At 43.4% G+C, this 18,411-nt stretch overlaps 1 long non-coding RNA gene across 1 annotated transcript; it reads left to right on the top strand.

Annotated features, from left to right (window-relative positions):
• Positions 1 to 13,741: 13,741 nt before the first annotated feature.
• LOC140689723 (uncharacterized) lies at positions 13,742 to 18,205 on the top strand. Its single transcript, XR_012064796.1, has 3 exons — positions 13,742 to 13,912; positions 15,148 to 15,261; positions 15,618 to 18,205. It is a non-coding gene; the product is annotated as an uncharacterized lncRNA (long non-coding RNA).
• The last annotated feature ends 206 nt before the right edge of the window (positions 18,206 to 18,411 follow it).

Raw genomic sequence — 18,411 nt, 5'->3', positions numbered from 1 at the left:
AGGTTTATTTATTAATTTATTTAAACAGAAGTGCTGGGTATGGAACCCAGGACCTCGTGCATGCTAAGCACACTGTCTACCACTGATCTGTACCTGCTCCCCAGGACTGCACTTATGTTACATTTTCATGCGGCAAGACAATCGAAGACACCTTTTATACACACAAACACACACCGTGTTGCTACGAAGAAAGGCTGAGCTGTGTCTGAGGACTGGGAAGGCTGAGGCTGGCCATGCTGTTTTAGAAAGGTTGATCATGGAAAGCTGCCTCCTGAGGGGACATTTAAGCAGAGATCTGAGTGAAGGGAGACACAGCTAAATACAATTTGAGATGCATAATGGAACTGGAGTGAGGTTTTTTGGTTGGTTGGTTATGGACTGAATGCTTATGTTCCCTCCAAACCCACATGTTGAAGCCCTAACCCTGCAATGTGCTGGTGGAGGTGGGGCCTTTAGGAGGTGATCAGGTTTAGATGAGGTGGAAGATGGGGCCCCTAGGATGAGATTAGTGCCCTTAGAAGACAAAGAGACACCAGAGCTCTTTCGTGCTCTCTCTGTCTTGTGAGGACACAGTGAGAAAGCAGCTACCTGCCAGCCAGAAGAGGTCTCCACCAGGAACCCAATCTGCCAGCACCTTGACCTAGGACTTCCTAGCCTCCAAAGATGCAAGCAATAATGTCTGTTGTTTAAGACACCCAGACCGTATATTTTGCCCTAGCAGCCCAAGCTCACTGACACAGTTTGATTTTGTCTTGCTAAGCCAATGTCTGCTCTGACCCACTTCAGAATTTCTGGAGATAAGTTCTAGAAGTTATTCCCACAGGGTTAAAATGCTGTGGGGATAACTTCTGGGACTTAACCTAGTTTCAGAGTTGGGTCTTTGGCCCAACAAGAACCAATCAGATGCAGTAAGACACAAACCAGGACTGGTCAGGGCAATCGGGATGTGAATTAACCTAGCTTAGTTCCTGGTCTGAGTGATAAATGGTCCTAATCCTGCCCTAGTTCCCCTGTTCTCCTGAGGGCCCCTGGGGCACAGTTATCATTGCTTCAGGCTTGGACAGCTGGCTGGTGAAAAAACCTAAACTGGAGTTTAAGCGAAGAGAAAGTCTTTCTTAGACCTCATACCTAGGTGTCAAGTAATAACATAGCAATTTGGAAAAAAGAATCTTGGTCTGTCATTTGTAATTGTACTTCTCTGGTGGGAGTTATAGTTTGGAAGGAAGAGGTTTGGGCAGGACTCTTAACAGTCCTGCACCCCATGCACTTACATCATCTCAACACCGTTTAGAGCAGTGAATGTAGCATGTAGAATGAACGCTCTGGCACCAAACTGCTTGGGTTTGAAATGGCTCTGTCATCTAGTTGTATGATGCTGGGCAAATTACGTAACTTCCCTGTGCCTTTGTTGCCTGAGTGTGTGTAAGAATGATGCTTTTGCGGCATAAAGGGGCATAAAGGTTAAATGAGGTACTACCTGTAAAATGCTTAGGGCTGTGCCTGACATTAAAATGCTCCGTAAATTTTGGCTATTACGATGGTTACAATTATCATCATTATGTTTTAAGAGCTAAATCCCTAGCAGATAATTGTCCTACTTTATGGATAAGGAAACTGACTTCAAATGTGGATTGTCATGGCCAGAGAAAATTGCAAAGATTTGAGCTGGGTTGTTGATTATGGGCAAGATAAGTGGGTGAAGCGGAGGAGATGGAGGGGCCAGCCTGTGGAGTCAGGAGAACACGTGATGTGGTCAGGGGACAACAACGAGGTCAGTTCCTCTGGGGAGGGGATTGAGTTGGAGGACAGTGGGCAAGAGGGGCTGGCCGTGGGGAAGGTTATGGGGCAGAAATCATCTAGAGGGTCTCCTAACTGGCTTTTCCTCTTGGCTGCCTGTGTGAGGTTTCTCTACATCCAAGGGGGGCTGGATGTTTTCCTAGCAGGTCTGGGCTAAGAGCTGTTGGGTCTTTGGGAGTCCAGTCTCCCTCCGGTGAGGTGCAGTCCTTGGTTAAGATGCTTGCATGCTGGGCAGATGCAGGAAGCAGGGTGTGTCTCTGGGTCCAGGGGTCATCCCCCATCTCGGGCAGAGAGACATTTATTTCAGCCTTAGCTTCCGTTTCTCCATTAGTTGTGAGGATGGAACCCAATTCCACCTGGCTTAAGAGAAGTGGGAATTTATTGGCTCACTTAGCTGGTGTTGGGCTATATTGGCTTTGGGTGCAGTCTAAGCCAAGTGCTCAAACAGCACTGAGAGGACCCAGTTTCTGGCCATTAATTGGCTCTGTTTTCCATAGTGTTGGCTTCCTGGGCAGCTCCAGGTACATGTCATCTTCCTCCTTACGGAAATTCCAGCAGAAAAAGTGCTTCTTCCCCTGCTGCCCTAAGAAAGGTTTTATTATACCTGATTGGTTCTTGTTGGGCCACAGACCCAACTCCGAACCAATCACAGGGGCCAAAAGAATGAGATGTTCTGACGGCCAGGCCTGCGTGTGGAACTAGGAATAGACTCGTCAGGCTGGGGAGGAGCACAGGGGAGGGAACTGCCAGGACAAGGGTAAAAACAGCAGGAAACAAATATAATCAAAGTAGCTCCTTTGCACTGAACCAAGGAATGATGAGTGAAAATGAGATTTGTGTGTCTGGAATGTAGACCCAAGTGGCTTTTAGTCTTCATCATCCTGGAGAACAGTGCCTGCCGTGGTTTTTCTTGGCTTTGTCAAGTGGGTCCCATACCCACTGCTGCTTGCTTGTTTTCAAGCCTGACCACTTGTGACCACTGTCCTAAAACACAGTATTCCTGCTTTATGTTTCTAATTGGACTTACACGGCATTTGCTCTCCTTCAGTGTCCCTGTGATCTTGAACTCTTCAGTCTCTCCTGTCGTGCCTCTGTCTGAGCAGAAAGCTGTCCTCCAGGGAGTGACCCAGCACTGTCATCACATCTTTTCCAAACCTGACCAGTATTTCAGGAGGAAGTCTATGATGTTTCCTCACTTCCCCCACCTGGACCTGAAAAAGTAGCTGATAAACTCCCGTGATCCATGGCTAAGCTCTGGGATGGAGGGGACCCGTGTCATTTAATTCTTAAATCCTCTTAACATAGGCTGTTGGACATTTCTGAGTAGGACTAAAGCTGCCAAGATGTAAATGGAGTGGATGAGTTCTGTGGTTAAGATTATACAAATATAAGCAGGGGCCTCACCAACGAATGGCTTTCAGTGCCAGGCTGGGTGTCTGGACTTGTGTCCTGTTGACAGTGAGGAGCCACTGAATGTTTCTGAGTAGAGACAGACACCCTGTCCTCATGGCCACCGCTCACTGAGCACATACGACGTGTCACGCCCTGCATCTATGTTCTTTACGTGTGTGATCTGATTTCATGGCCACAATAATTCTGCAAGAGGAGAATTTTTCAGATGGCCCCTACTCACCTGAAATCACACCTTATTCTTGGCGAGAATCCCTAAAACCGCAGAGGACGTACAGAAAACCAACCATCCAGCCTCCGTCAGTGCACCAAGGGAGGGTGAGAACTGACATGTTGCTTTTTCATTCTGTAGGACGTAGCCCTGGGAGAGGAGTTCGGCTTTCCTACTGTTTGGCAGGGCAGCTGAGGAAGATGTCATGCAAGGGTTAAAATAACAGTGAGAAGGAAATGATGCAGTTCCCTCTCCAATCAGTTGCTTCCCTCTTCCTGGCCTCTTGCTTTTTCAGAGTGGAGATACTGGACCCCATGACCCTGGGTTTCCATCCTTTCCTCTTGGCTGACCATACCATTGCTCTGCCGTCAGTTTCTCTGTTAATTTCACACCCTCATATCTGAGCTTCACCTGCTCCCCTCTCCTCTCCACTGTCCTTTCCGCCACAGACCGGCTTCTTGGACTTGTGTGACTCTGTCCCCGGCTCGGTCCCTTCATGCCTGCTGTGCCTGTCCACACCACTTCACCTGTCTGTCTCTCAGTGTGTGCTTAGTGGGCTTTTGTTTAGCTTCCTCCTTTGTTTTTTTCAGTTCATATCCTCTTGTCTGTTTTGATGGATTTGCTCCCCAGTGGAATTGCACTTCCTGCTGTTTATCTATCTGGCGTAGTCCAACTTTCATTTCTGTCAAGGTCAGCTGCTGTGAACCCGAGCCGCAGAGTAGCATTTTGTTCTCCATCTTAATTCTCCTTTGTGACATCCTGTGTTCACACTGCAGCTCCACCACACACTGGCTGTGGGTTCTGGCAAAGCTACTTTACCTCTCTGCACCCCTGCGTCCTCCTGTGTGAAATGGGAGGGGTGTTAGTACTTCCCCGATAGGATTCTTGTGAAGATTCAATGAGCTGTTTAATATGTAGGAAGCATTCAGAACATTACCTGGCACAAAGTAATCACAAAATAAGTGTTAGCTCTTGTTTTGGTGGTGGTATCGCACTGTTCTAACATTTTGATTCACAAGAATTCCCCAAAACAGCCAACATGAGGCTGGCTCCGTGGTGGAGGGACAAACCCAAGTTTAAGGGTGACACACGTGTGCCTCCTGCCAGCTTGGTGTCCCCTGAATCACTTCTGCAGACTTGGGAGGAAAGTCATCTGTCCTTCAGGGAGGAGAAGACATCATTCTTGCTTACCAGTTAAGTAATAAAGTAAAAAATAAAGTAGTTTGGATAACTACTGACTTGGTAGAAATTTATCTTAAAACATAATGAAACGAAAACAAGCCACGCTCAGTGGGATTGGCACCCCATCTGTTTTGTTCCTCTCTGATGCTCCATTGAGATTCCTAAAGGCAGTTTGAATTTTGGAAGCATCTGGAATCAGCCAGGCACATTTTTGAAGCTGTTGAGTGCTGATTATAATCTGTATTTCTTGCCGCTTAGTGATGCCTGCCTACTGTGCGTCGGCCTTGGAGGATGAGGCCAGCCGGCATGCTCCTTCAGACAGCATCCAACCTCGGGGGGACCTGAGGGTCCTCACAGATCCTTTGTGTGTGTGTGTGTGTGCACTGTATCTTTGCTTGTGATTATAAATATAGTCATGTTTGTTATTGAAACATTAGAAAATGAAAGAGTAGAGAAACAGCAACTCAATTGTTCACCCAGAAATAAGCAGTCTTATTGTTGTGATGTGAACGTGGGAAGTATTTTGAGTGTACACACACCACTGACATCACACACACACCACACCTATTACTCTGTGTGGTTTTTAAAAAAAAGAAACTGGGATCATGTTGTATATAGCATCATATCCTATTTTTTTCTATCCTTACCTATTTTTTATAAATAGAATATTTGAAACCTGCCTTACTGTTTGCAGATGGGTGTTCTGTTGGTTCAGATCCTCCGAGAAGCAGATGCCAGGAGAGTACTAACTATGTAAGAAATGTATCGATAGAAATCCCTGTGAAGGTCAAGGGGGAGGGAGCAGGAATAGGCAGGTGGGAAGGTGTGAGTGTGACCCCTGTGAAGGAAGAAGGATTGGTTAGGAAGAGTATCACAGTTCTGAGAAGCTCGCGCCGAGGCTGATGGGGAGTCAGGCCCTGGGCACAGGTTGCCCATCACATGGTTCTCAGGTAGCACGGGAATGGCCTGGCTCCAGGGCCTCCACCATGGTTGGTCAATGAGGGGGGTGAACAGCATGGAGCAAGCATGACCTCAGTGTGAACACTGATGTGGATCCAAAGATAGCAGCTGGAGGCTTCCAGTCTACTGTGATTCCCCATAGAAGATTATGTTGAAGATCTGAATGGCACAGCTCCCTGGTCACCACAGAGGTACCGTAATTTCTTTAATTAATCCTTTATACATCCTAGTATTCATAGCAGCACTACTTCCATTAGCCAAGACATGGAAACAACCTGAATGTCCATCAACAGATGACTGGATAAAGAAGTTGTGGTATATTTATATAATGGAATACTACTCAGCCATAAAAAAGAATAAAACAATGCCGTTTGCAGCAACATGGATGGACCAGAGATTATCATACTAAGTGAAGTAAATCAGAGAAAGAAAAATATCATATGATATCGCTCATATGTGGAATCTTAAAAAAAAAAAGGACACGAGTGGACTTATTTACAAAGCAAACAGACTCACAGACATAGAGAACAAACATGTTTATCATGGTTACCAAGGGGAAGGGTGGGGAGAGAGAAACTGGGAGTTTGAGATTTGCAGATACTAACTACTATATAAAATAGATAAACAATAAGTTTCTACTGTATAGCACAGGGAACTATGCTCAGTAGTTTATAGTAACCTATAATGAAAAAGAATATGGAAAGGAATATATGTATGTATATGTATGACTGAAACATTATGCTGTACATCAGAAATTGACACAACATTGTAAATTGACTATACTTCAATTAAAAAGATAGTTATAGACAAGGTAAAAAATTAATCCTTTATTATTAGCTATTTGAGAAGATGCTCAACATCACTAATCATCAGAGAAATGCAAATCAAAACCACCTTACACCCATTAGGATGGTTACTATCAAAAAAACAAAGCAAGTATTGATGAAAATGTGGAGAAATTGGAATCCTTGTGCACTGTTGGTGGGATTTATATAATATCATACAACCACTATGGAAAATAATATAACATTCCTCAGAAAATTAAAAACAGAACTACCATTTGACCCAGTAATCCCACTTCTGGATATTTATCCAGAAGAATTACAAGTTTCAAAGAGATATGAGTAAACTCATGTTCACAGCAGCACTATTATTAGTTATTTGACCATCCTCATTTTTCCCATTAAACATTAAGAAGCAATAAATATTCTTTAACATACATCTTTGTGTTCTTCATTGATAATTTCCTTAGGGTAAATTAATATGTGGACTTTTGCTTGAACATGATGCATCAAAAATATAAGGTTTCTTGGCTATCTCTTAAAACTCAGTTTTTAAAAATGTAAAGAAATCAACAAAGTCTACAAACTTAATCCTAGAGACAGCAGTGGATGAGACTTTCATAAAAAATTCAGAAGGTGGAAAAATATGATAAATGCTAACAGATTGATCAATGGGAAGAACATTAAAACTCAAAGTGCCTGCAGAGGAGGCAGCCAATAAGTTGTGAAACTCTGACAGGCTTAGGAATTGGAGGTACCAGATGTCTTAGAAGAGTGTAGGGACTGAGAGCAGGATTGCTTGGAAATCTGCATAAGAAGTCAGACCTCCCAGTGACTTCCACCGCCCCGGGTGACCACCCTCGCCAAGGAGATGGGAGGTTTAATCTCAAAGAGGCTGCTGACTACGGGATGCTAGGCTGGATGGAGAACATGGCCATAAAGAATAAAACAGAGATTACGTGAAAGTCTGCATACCAACCCTGGTCCCTTCCTGCATTCCACTCTTGGCCTCAGTTTATTCATCTGTAAAAATGGGGTAAGTTAATAATAGTACTTTACTTTTCAGTATTCTTTTAAGGATAAAAACGTAAAACATGTAGAACAGTACTTGGTACATGGTCAGTGCATTTAAGAATTTGCTATCACTGTTATCGCCATCATTGTATATATGTTGATCTTTCTCTTCCCATTTATCCATTTACTGAATCTTACGCTGTTATCATACTGCTTTAGCTCATGAGGCTTTATAATGTCTCTTCTCTTTTACTTGAAATTAAACATGTGGGTTGAATTTTTTAGAGCATTGACCTCTTTAGAAGATAGTCTTCCACTTTCAGAATGTGTATGTCTCTTCATTGATTCAAATATTCTGCGTCTTTTGAACGCAGTTTTTAGTTTTCTTTATTGTAATTTCTGTATATTTCTTCTTAATTTTGTTCCTGGACCCTTTTTAGTTGTTGCCAGTGTGAGTGGAAATTTTGATTCCACTGTATTTTCAAACTAGTCGATACTTCTATTTAAGAGGGCTTTACGAAGTTATTTAGAGGGGGCTACCTTATTAATATTATTAAATATTTTGTGTTTCTAATAGCTTTTCAGTAGATCTTGATGTTTTATTTAACAAAGCATTAATTCAACAGACGTATTTCAAGCTGGTGCTATGAGGTGGAAACACCGTGATCAGTGTGACCAGCACAGTTGCTTCCCTGTGGAGCTTGTGCTCTGATAGGGAACAGCGCAGAAATAGGTTATAATGATCACAGAACTCGTTGCCTGCAGCTTCCTGGAGCCGTGGCAATAACCACATCCTTAGAGAAGTTGAATCAGTAGTGAAAAATCTACAGTCTGCTCCAAATTGCCTACATTATAGGTAAATTCCACCAAATATTCGTGGAACATAATTCTGATCTTGAACTGACTCGAGAGAATACAAAAGAGCAAATGTTCCTCAACTTACCTTATAAAGCTACTATAACCTTGGGGTCCAAACTAGAAAATTCTGGTAGAAATGAAAACTCAGCAACGTATTGTGTATATATACCTACATCTGTAGCTGGAGCTTTAATGATCTAGTTTGATTTACCTTAAAAATGCAAAGATGGTTGAACCCTAGAACATCCATTGATGTCACTCACCACATTGACAAAACTGGAGAGTAGGTAAGAGGAAATCAAGTACAGTAGAGCCACATGTTAACTTCTGCAAATTCAAGTCTATGCTTCTCATGCAAATAAAGCCAAATGGTCCAACAACACGTGCTAAACCTCTGGGAGCAGTGCTGACTGGGGAAGTCCCCCAGGGGCAGGAGCATGAGAAGGCATATCCACTCTTTACCATCTTGGTTGGGCCTGGCAATCTGGCAGGACCAGGCACCAGACTCCAGAGAGGAGCTCTTGGGCTGTGGAGCTTTTAAGCTCCATGATTAGGGAATCACTGGCTCTTCCCCTGATGTGGTAGTGAGAAGGCTGAGGTCCAGGCCTTTGGGAATGTGTGGCAAGCTCATAGCAGGATTAGCCACCTCAGCTCCATCCTGGTGAGATGCGGATCTGAGTCTAAATCTTGTGTTTGAACAGGATATATAACTTCAAGCAGTAGGCCTTCACCAGTTCCCTTGGGGCCTTGCAGAAGAGCAAATCCATTTCTAAGAGGTCAACCTTCAGAGAATCAGTCTTGAAAAAATAAAACCTTAACTCGCAATACTTTAAGCATAAAAAATGAGAAAGATAACAAAAATTGAGGAAAGTTAGGTGTTATTTATATAGTCATTATATGCCATGGCATTATCCTATACAATACACATTTCTTACGTACGTATTTTGTACAGGGTTGGGTATGCCAAATCTTTTATTGTTCTTTGTAGGTGACTCAGTGTGATTTCCAAGGATTGAAACATGCGTATTTTGCTTTTAAGACTCCGTTAGAAAGCCCTTTCTGGAAAGCAGTTCCTATTGAGACAATACTTCAAAGTCCTTGGAAGCTCACTTTGAACAAACGAACAAGCAAGAATTGTGATTGTGTGACAAGGGCTCAGAAGCCAGCGGCAGGCAGTCTGGGTCAGGCAGGAGGGCACTGGATTAGAACAGTATGAAGGGGCACAAGAGATGGCGGTGTGGCGCATGGATTAAGGGTGCTGAGTGATTTCCTAGTGAAGAGAAGTTTAAGCTATTAGTCGAAGTCACTCTTCATAGTTCAATGTGTGTAGTAAGCTAAGTGTATAGCATGCTTGGTATGGGGGTGGGGTTCAGTCATTCTCAACAAATATTTTTTACTTCTCTGTAAAGGGATGAGTTGAAAAACCATTTTATACCTGGTTGTATACAGTTACAGGAGTTGGAATGACCTCCAGTGATTATCAGAGTCAAAATTCTGGGTTCAGTTTGACAATAGTTTATCAAATGCCTAAAAGTCTTCCAGACTTGAACATGAATTTGGGACTCTCCTAACTAGTACAGATAAGGTGTGCAAGCATTGATGTTTAGAGATGTTTGTAGAGTCAGCTTAAACTGATAATGCAATGCTACATAGGCCAAAAAATGTCAAATGATTCTTTCTTACTCAGGAAGCAGTTCAAAAGTGGGATTCCAGGCTGGCAGATGACTTTTGTCCAGGAAGTAATTCAGGGATCCAGCCTCCTTCCATCCTGTGGCCTTGTTGTTTCCTAGGGCCTTGCCATGTTTTGCATCTAGTGGACAGAAGGGGAGAGAGAAGGTGTGAAGCCCACCACTGTTTGAAAGCCTTGGCCTAGAGTTGCCCCAGCACCGCTGTTCCCTTTCTGTTTCTGTAACTCTGTCATTTGGCCGCATCTCACTTCAAAGGAGGCTAGGAAGTGTGGTCTAGTTTTATGCCCAGGAAGAGAAGGACATGGATTTGGTGACCAGGTAGTGGTCTCTGCTGTAGTGTTTACCATTTCATTGCTAAGAGTAAAAAAACATAAATAGTCTAAGTGAACAGCAGTTGGAGACAATAAATAAATTATAGGACGTCAGATAACCACATGGCATCTGAGCTTCCCTATCCATTGAGACCGAAGTGAAATTGGCTCGAGCTCTCTTTCAACAGCCTATGGAAAATTCAGTATCCTCTCCAGGACTTTGATGAATTTCCAGGGGCTAAGCACTTGCAGTGCTTTTCAGTGCTGAGTCCTGGCTCCATCAACCTCAAGTTTCACATCCTGACTGCAAGGCAGCCCAGACACACCACTCATCCTCTTTTCTTGGATTACCCTCAGACCCTTCTGGGGAGGCATTGGATGTGCAAGCTGCCTGTACTAAAGGCTGGGGTGGGTGTTACTGTTGTTTACCATCACTGGAGACTCCTGAAAAGGTCTCTTACTCTGGGCCTCACCATATTGCCCTACCACTTTCATCCTCCATGCTTGTGGATCCAAACACTCACAGAGGATTTATCTACTCTGGGTTTATGCTCTTTAGTAACACTGAAGGATAGGGAGGGTGAGATTTGGCTTTCTAATTCTCCAACTAGGCTCTATAAAGTGAATGACACAGTATACAATTTTCTCCACTGATAGAAATTATGTAAACTCTTATACTTAGGAGGCAAAGCACCCACTGTCAGTTTTGTTTTTGCATATCTTTTTCATCCTGCTACTCACACATAATTCTATATAGCCATTACAGCTTATGCTGTATTGTTAAGTGAAAAAAAGCAGGCTGTTGAATTATTTCTAAATTTTGTATTAAAAATACACAAAGATGCTTAGAAAAGAGATCAGGAGATCTGCACCACAAGGTTAACAGTGGATAGTTCTATTGTGGGTATTTAGTTTCTTCTTTATATTTTTTTCTGTGTTATTTAAAATACCAATAATAAACATGTTTTGCTGTTATAAACAGAAAAGGAAAGATTGTTTTTGAAGACAGTTCTGTTGCTTGAATTGAACAAAACCAAGCAGATACTTTACCAAATTCTGTCTTCCTAGAGTCTCGTGTTCTATGGTTCATATTCTTACTACAAGTATTTGCTGAATCCCTCCCTCTGGGTTTAGAAGAGGGAATAATCATCAAGGACTGGGAATGGTAGGGGAATCTTGGAGACCCTGGTGGGACCAAGGCTGGCTTTTGAATGTTAGGGAGGATTTCATCATTTCTGCAGGTGTCCTGAGATAGTCCACTCTGAAGTGCACCTAATCTTGTTTACCTACCCCTTCCTCTTATTCCAAATCTCATGGGGTCTGTTCTTAATGCTAGACTTACAGAAGGCAGCGGTAAACCTAATTTGCCCACAAGGACCCATGAGGGCATGTCTAACATGAAGGTGAATCATTAATGTTGGAGTATTCTGTGCCATTCTTAGGCAGGATGCTCTTGGCAAGTTGATTGTTGAGGCTTCCTTTCCTCCCTGAAACTGCAAACTCCTGGCTGGCGAGTTGGGTGTGGTGTGTATCCGATTACCAGAGAACAGCATCCCAATCAAGTCCATCCTGGTTAACAGTATCAGCATTGGAGCTGTACTGCTTGGAACTGAGTCCCAAGTCTGCCACTTGCCAGCTGAGTGACCTTGGGAAATTACTAACCTCTCACGCCTCAATTTCTTCATCTGTAAAATGAGTGTATAATATTTTTCAACATCCTAGAGTAGCTGTAAAGATTAAATGAGTTAAGACTCATCAAGTGTGCCTAACAAGGCATAGTCATCATATAAGTGTAATTTGATAAATGAAGAACTATGAGCGATGAAAATGGCTAACTAACAGAGTGAGGTTAGAAGGCCAGAGGGTCTCCTGTCTAATTCTCTTCTCAGCAGCCTCAGGCCATTGCTAAATTGAATGAAGAGCTGTATCCATGTACTACATCAAGTTCCCAGAGACAGGAGGCAATTTCCCAGTTTCATGAGATGTTACAGCCAAGGGGCCCACGGAGTTGCTATTTCAGCCTCTTCATTTTGTATGTGGAGAAACAGAGACCCAGGGGCCCTCAGTCACTTGCTTGACTCCACATGGCTGGTTTACAGTGAGGCCACAGCCGGGGTGCCCACTCCAAACACATTTTGTATAAAGTTGAAATTACTTTTTTTTTCCTCCATAAATAACTAATAGTCAAGCTTGCATGTAATTTGGTAACAGGAAAGAGTTCATGAATAAGTCTCTTTTTGAATAAGTAGATTTCATTCATTAGCATGCTTTCCTGTTACAAATTATCTATTCATTATCCTTATTGGAAACACTCAGTGCAAAACAGAAATTGCACCTGTAGGAATGTGAATATGTTGTTGGTGAATTTTGTCTTGGGCTCAAGTCTTTCTTGGTCTTTCACTGACCTTCTCACTTCTCCCCTCTTCCCAGTCCTGTGAAATGCTGCCAGTAGCACCCCTACTTTTATTAACATTAACTTAAAAACAATCCACTACCTTAACACTCCAGTTATCTTTTTCATTATCTTTGGGTATTATCTTTTTATTCTTGTCCATACACACATGGAGTTTTGCATGGCTATATCTGTACTACGCATAAAACTTGAAGCCTGCTTTTCTCATCTAATATTATTTATAAATATTTCCTGTATCCACAAATTTCCCATAAATACTCACTTTTAATGGATACATAATACATCATGATCAAACTAACCATAAAGTTATAAAAGTCATTTCCCTATTGTTGACATTTGAATTGTTTTCCTTTTTAGGGTACTGAATATGGTGTTAAGTACATATTTTTTCCTGTTGATTTATCACCAAAGGACATAGTCTCAGGATTGGAATTGTGTGGTCAAATGTATGAATATTTTTATAGCCAAAAAGTTATACTACTGGATTTTTTTTTTCCTGGTGACAGTGCCACCAGCAGCACATACGTATACTATTTTCACCATGCTCTTATCATCGTTGAGTGTCTAACAGCTTTTGCTCACAAACAAGTGCCAGGAAAATGTTCACTGAAGTGATGACAGATGTTGCTGAGTGTTATGTGGAATGAACTTGATAGTTTCCCAGAATGGAAAATGTCTGTTTCATGTCACACTCAACTAGTAAAACCTATAAGTACTGTGACTTTAAGCTCCATGACGGTGCCTTGCATGGTAGGTAGCCAACAACTTAGTGATTTACCTTTGTGTCCTGTAAGATGCTGACCTATGGTAGTCGTGCTACACACGTATGTATCACGGTACCCTGCCACAGAAAAGAGCTAAGTGAAGTGGGAGGGGAGGGAGGAAAAAGCGGAAGGGATGCTTTCAGATTTCCCAGGGCAGAAAATGGGAAGCCTCTCTCTCAAATGCAGGGTCCCAGCGCTGTCTCCTGCTACCCTGGGCATCACCGAATCTGTACATGTTTGCTCTCTGACGCCTAAACGTGAATCTCCTCCCTGCCCCTGCCACCCCCTTCCCCACCCAGCATCTCTTTTGCCTCAGTTTCCCCTCCGTTCCCTCTCCCCCAGGTTGGACTTGTGCTCCCTGCTCTCACTTGTTTGGCCGGGCATTCGGCACCATCCTCTACCTCATGAGGAATCCAAAGATTAAACGTGTGAGCCCTGCCTTCCCAGAATTTGAAGTCTGAGAGGAGAGAGAAGGCATTTTTAAAAGACAGCATGTAAATAAACATCATAAGAATACTTCAGGTAAGGTCCTCTGCGAGGTATCTTTTGGGCAAGATATTTGAGAAGATTTTACAGAAGTGGCATTAAGACTGGGTTGTAAGGACTGAGAAGGGTTTGGAGAGGGGATCTGACGATGTCCCCCAACTTCTCAGCATCCTCAGCCACCTGGCTCCTCGCTGCTCTCATCACCAACACGGGTACCCCAGAGAGCTGGATATGCCAGGGGCCATGCAAATGGTGGAAAATCATGCCTGGTGTATTTCCTTCTCGATTTAGAAGATGGTTTTGATTTTTCCAGTTTTAGTGGGTGAAACAAATATTTTGAAAAGTGAGTGTCCTTGAGCCGAGTGAGACAGTACACGGGCCACCAGTGTGGAGCCCAGGTATGCGGAGGGAGGCAGCTAATGGGGACTGCCGGAGGGTTTGAGGCTGACACTTCTTCTGCCTGCTCCATGCCTGTGCTCTATTACTCTTTGTTTGTGTTTCATTCACTACTGACTGTGCTGGACTAGTCATTAGGTATTTTACTTCTCACCCCTGGGAGAAGGGACACTGGCATTTCTCGTTCTCTGTGGGGAAGGCAGGTGTGAGCTGTGGTGTTAGGTGACAAGGGCTCTAGCTCCAATCCTGGTGCCTCGTATCAGAAGAGAACCCAGGTTATTGATTCTAAATATATGAGAATTAGATCATTTGTATCATCTCTTTAGTTGTTACCATCTTCTCTGCTTAGCCCTCCTACTTGCCAACCCACGCCTCCTAAACTATTTCCTTTTCCTTTAATTGCAGAGCTCTGTCAGCCTATGTGCTTTAGAGTTGATCCTTTCTTCTTTTTCACCAGATTTCCTGGGCCATAGGGACATTACAGTTTTAGAGGGGTGCCTTCTGAAGTGATTTGTCAGAGGGAGAAGCACAAACCCCTGAAAACTTATAAATGTTTCTAAGTGCATCTTTAGTTTGTGTCTCAGAATCCTCATAATTGCTACATCATTACAACACATAAGGACAGACACGTTTATCTGCGGCTTCTTCCAATTCTAATCATCCTGATAATGAAGTTGACACTCGACCTCCCCACCCACAAAGAGCCTCCTGTTTTTAAAAGAAAATGTACAGTGCTTCAGATGTGGCCAACCGACTAAGAGAAGGCAGAATAAAAGTCATTTCTAAATGTACCCACTCCCTAGTCAGTACTGAAGAAAAGGTTAAGATTAAAGGTGTTGAGAATGTGCTTCCCGCGTCCAATTTTGCTTTCGTAGGACACCTGCTCAACAGGTACCAGTGGCTCCATGTATCTTGGAAACTGAGGACACAAGAGCTTGATTCCTGGGTGCACAGTGAACTCTTGGAAGTCCCTGTGAAAGCTGCTCTCAGTGAGTGGTCTGAGTTTATCCTTCAGCACCAAGAAGAGCCTTTCTGAAGATTTGAAGAAATGGATGCTGGCCCTTGAATTGAGCATGCACCATCTAAAACTCCCACAGTTGGGTGCCAGCTCCCCTTGGCTTGTCCCTGAGCCCAGAAGAGCTGGGTCCCAGCTGTGCCCTCTTTGGGGACCTGCCTCTGGCCCTTCTCCCCGTGTTTGATGCTCTTCAAGAATCCTTAGCCTCCTCACCCCACCTCCCCGCTCCTTTCCCTCAGCTCACATTGTGGGCCTGCCTCTGGAAAAGGGCTTAGAAGTAAAGGAACACTTTCTAACTTGAAATCATATTTTTCTCCACTTGTCTTCCAGAGTATTCTGAAAAGTTGGCTTAAAAGTGATAATGCTGAAGAGTCTACATAGATGCACAGCAACAGGACGTTACAGACATTTTACAGCTGCACAGTGTGGGAGAGCACTGGGTTCTGGCGTGTGCTCTTCCAGACACTGTTGTATGTCTGCTCAGTGCCCATCACCCAGGGCTGACCTGGGAGATACTGTAGATAAATGCAGGGTTTCTTCTTTTTCACTTATTAGATTGTAGGGCACTGCCACATGAAGCCCAAAATTCAAAGTTGCTATATTACATCCTCTCCCAGTTGTGAGTTTGAATTATGGAGATACAGATAAGCCCTCTTTCTAAATACCTACTGTGTACCAGACGCTGAGCTAAAGGCTTTACATGTACCATTTCGTTCACTCTCGGCAACAATCCATTTTTATTCCAGATTCCGGACGAGGGACGTAAGTATCCAGAGAAGTTACTTTCCTAAGATCTCAGCTATCGAGTCATGGAGCAGATGTTCAGTCCAGTTTCCTTCTTTAATTACTGCACAGGATGAAGGGCATGCAAAGCAGTACTTACTCTTGAAAATTAGAAAAAAAAAATGCACCACAGGATTCAGTGTTTCCAGAAAAGAAGTCTGGCTGGCTGGCTCTTTTGTGAAGAATGCTAGATTGTCTATGAAAATTTAAAAAAGGCAAAGTTACTCTCTGATAATGTGGCTGAAGACAGTTACTACCTGTCTGCTGAGAACAAGTAAACTTCCACCCCTGGCGCCCTCCCTGCTGCTGGATTTTGCGACGCAAGGTCTGCGTGTGCCCTTGCCTTCCCCAGCTCTGGTGTGTGTGTGTTCCTTGGCAGCTTGGCTCCGTCAGCTATTTTTCCATAAAAGGTTCTGCCATGGCCATTGGCTTCCTCCATGGAGAGGATGCCAAGGGCCCATTTCTTCAATCTGTCCTCTAGCTTGAAACCCACACAAATGTGTCACTTCCGAATTTCCATGTAACCTTGGGGTTGAGGAATGTCAGTTGTTTTTTCCTGTTCTTTCTGTAAATCTTTGTTTTAAATCAGAGAGGAAAAAGCTATTCAGGTGCTCTCAAGATTTATTAAAAGCTCCGTCTGGTGTTGGTAAATGATTGTGAGTGATGAAGTTCCCCTGACAACGTGGGTGTCATGGTCACAAGTGCACTGGGGTTGAGGTGCAGGGGTGAGCTCGAGGAGGCCAAGGGCCGAGGTGGATGGAGGAAGAAAGGCACGTGACTGGTGGGTGCCCCTCCATTTGTGCTCTTGTAGCCTTCTGCCCTCCCCTCCGGGCACTGAGATTGCTGGTTCTCTGTCATCTTCCCTGTGATTGCGACTCCTGTGGGCAGCATGTGATATTTACTAGGTGTTCCACAAACCTTTATGGAGTGAATGAATGAGTGAATGAGAGCTCTGATCGCCCATGCAGGCTAGATAAATCAGTATCTCAGAACTCGCCTTGCTTCCCCCTTTAAAATGGAATGGACTGAGGAGCAAGGCTATTTGTTTGGGTTTTTTTAATTGAAGTGTAGTCGATTTACAATGTTAGTTTCAGGTGTACAGCAAAGCGATTCAGTTATACATATTCATACACATATATGTATATTTTCAGATTCTTTTCCATTACAGCTCATTACAAAGAATTGAATATACTTCCTTGTGCTCTACAGTAGGTCCTTGTTATTTATCTACTTTATATACAGGAATGTGGGTCTGTTAATCCCAGACTCCTAATCTATCCCTCCCTCCTCCCCCCTGAGAACCACAGTTCCGTTTGGTTTGATATTTACATGCTCAGAGCTGTACTGTAATGTTATGCTCTAACAAGGGTTTCTTCCCGGCTCCTCCTGAGATTCTAACTCAGTTGGCCTGGGGTGGGCAGATGGAAATCAGTATTTTGTAAAAAGCTCCCTAGGAGTTTCTTTCCTTTCTTTTCTTTTTCTTTCTTTCTTTCTTTCTTTTTTTTTTAATGGAGGTACTGGGAATTGCTAAGCATACACTGAGCTGTAACCTCCCCGCCCCCTAGGAGTTTCTACTGAGCAATCAGGGTTGAAAACCAGCATTCCACATATTCTTAGAGGAATTAGTACCTTATGGCTGATGGAGCACTTGGGTGGGTTACGTCCTGCAGAATCCAAACCTTGTGGGGAAAAGCTGTTGGCTCCCCAAAAAGTTTTCCCAAAGGCAGGAGACAAGGACATTTTCTGGAAGATCCATTCAGATGCTCAACTCCATTCTGGTTAAGTGACTGCTCCTCTGTGGGACATCTCAGCAAGTATTTAACTGACACTTTAGGTGGATTCTTCTGAGAGCCTCAGTGTCTTTCCTACATCAGCTTTCTCCTTCCAACGTCCTAGTCTAAGAGCAATGGCTTATTGGACAAACCTGAGAATCTGTTAAATGTATAGACACGGCTTCCTGGTAGAAATGCTGAATTGAAGACACCGGGGTTAAGATATATATATCTTGCTCTGAAAATGGAGTTTTGAATTATGTTAAAATGCTAGGATGCATGGAAAGTTCTGTGTATGCAGCCAATGGAATGAGAACTATGATTATTTTTCTCAGGCTGTTAAAATAAAGACTTAAAAAAGTTCGCTGGCTTCATTGATTTCTAACCCCATGTGCCCCTGAGATGGAGTTTGTGCATAAGACAGCTCAGGTCAACTCTTTTTTGCCATGTGCTGGGGGCAGGGGTGGAGGTATGGAAAGAGAAAGCGGGAAGTGGAGGTACCAGCTGTATTTTTCTTTTGCCTTTAAAGCTCTATGTTCTTAGTATATCTTATCTAGCCCACCACTTCC

The sequence above is a fragment of the Vicugna pacos genome, chromosome 3, assembly GCF_048564905.1.
Source record: "Vicugna pacos chromosome 3, VicPac4, whole genome shotgun sequence".
NCBI classification, from domain to species: domain Eukaryota; kingdom Metazoa; phylum Chordata; class Mammalia; order Artiodactyla; family Camelidae; genus Vicugna; species Vicugna pacos.
The sequence above is the reverse complement of the archived record's forward strand: the minus strand, read 5'-3'. Positions and strand labels throughout refer to the sequence as shown.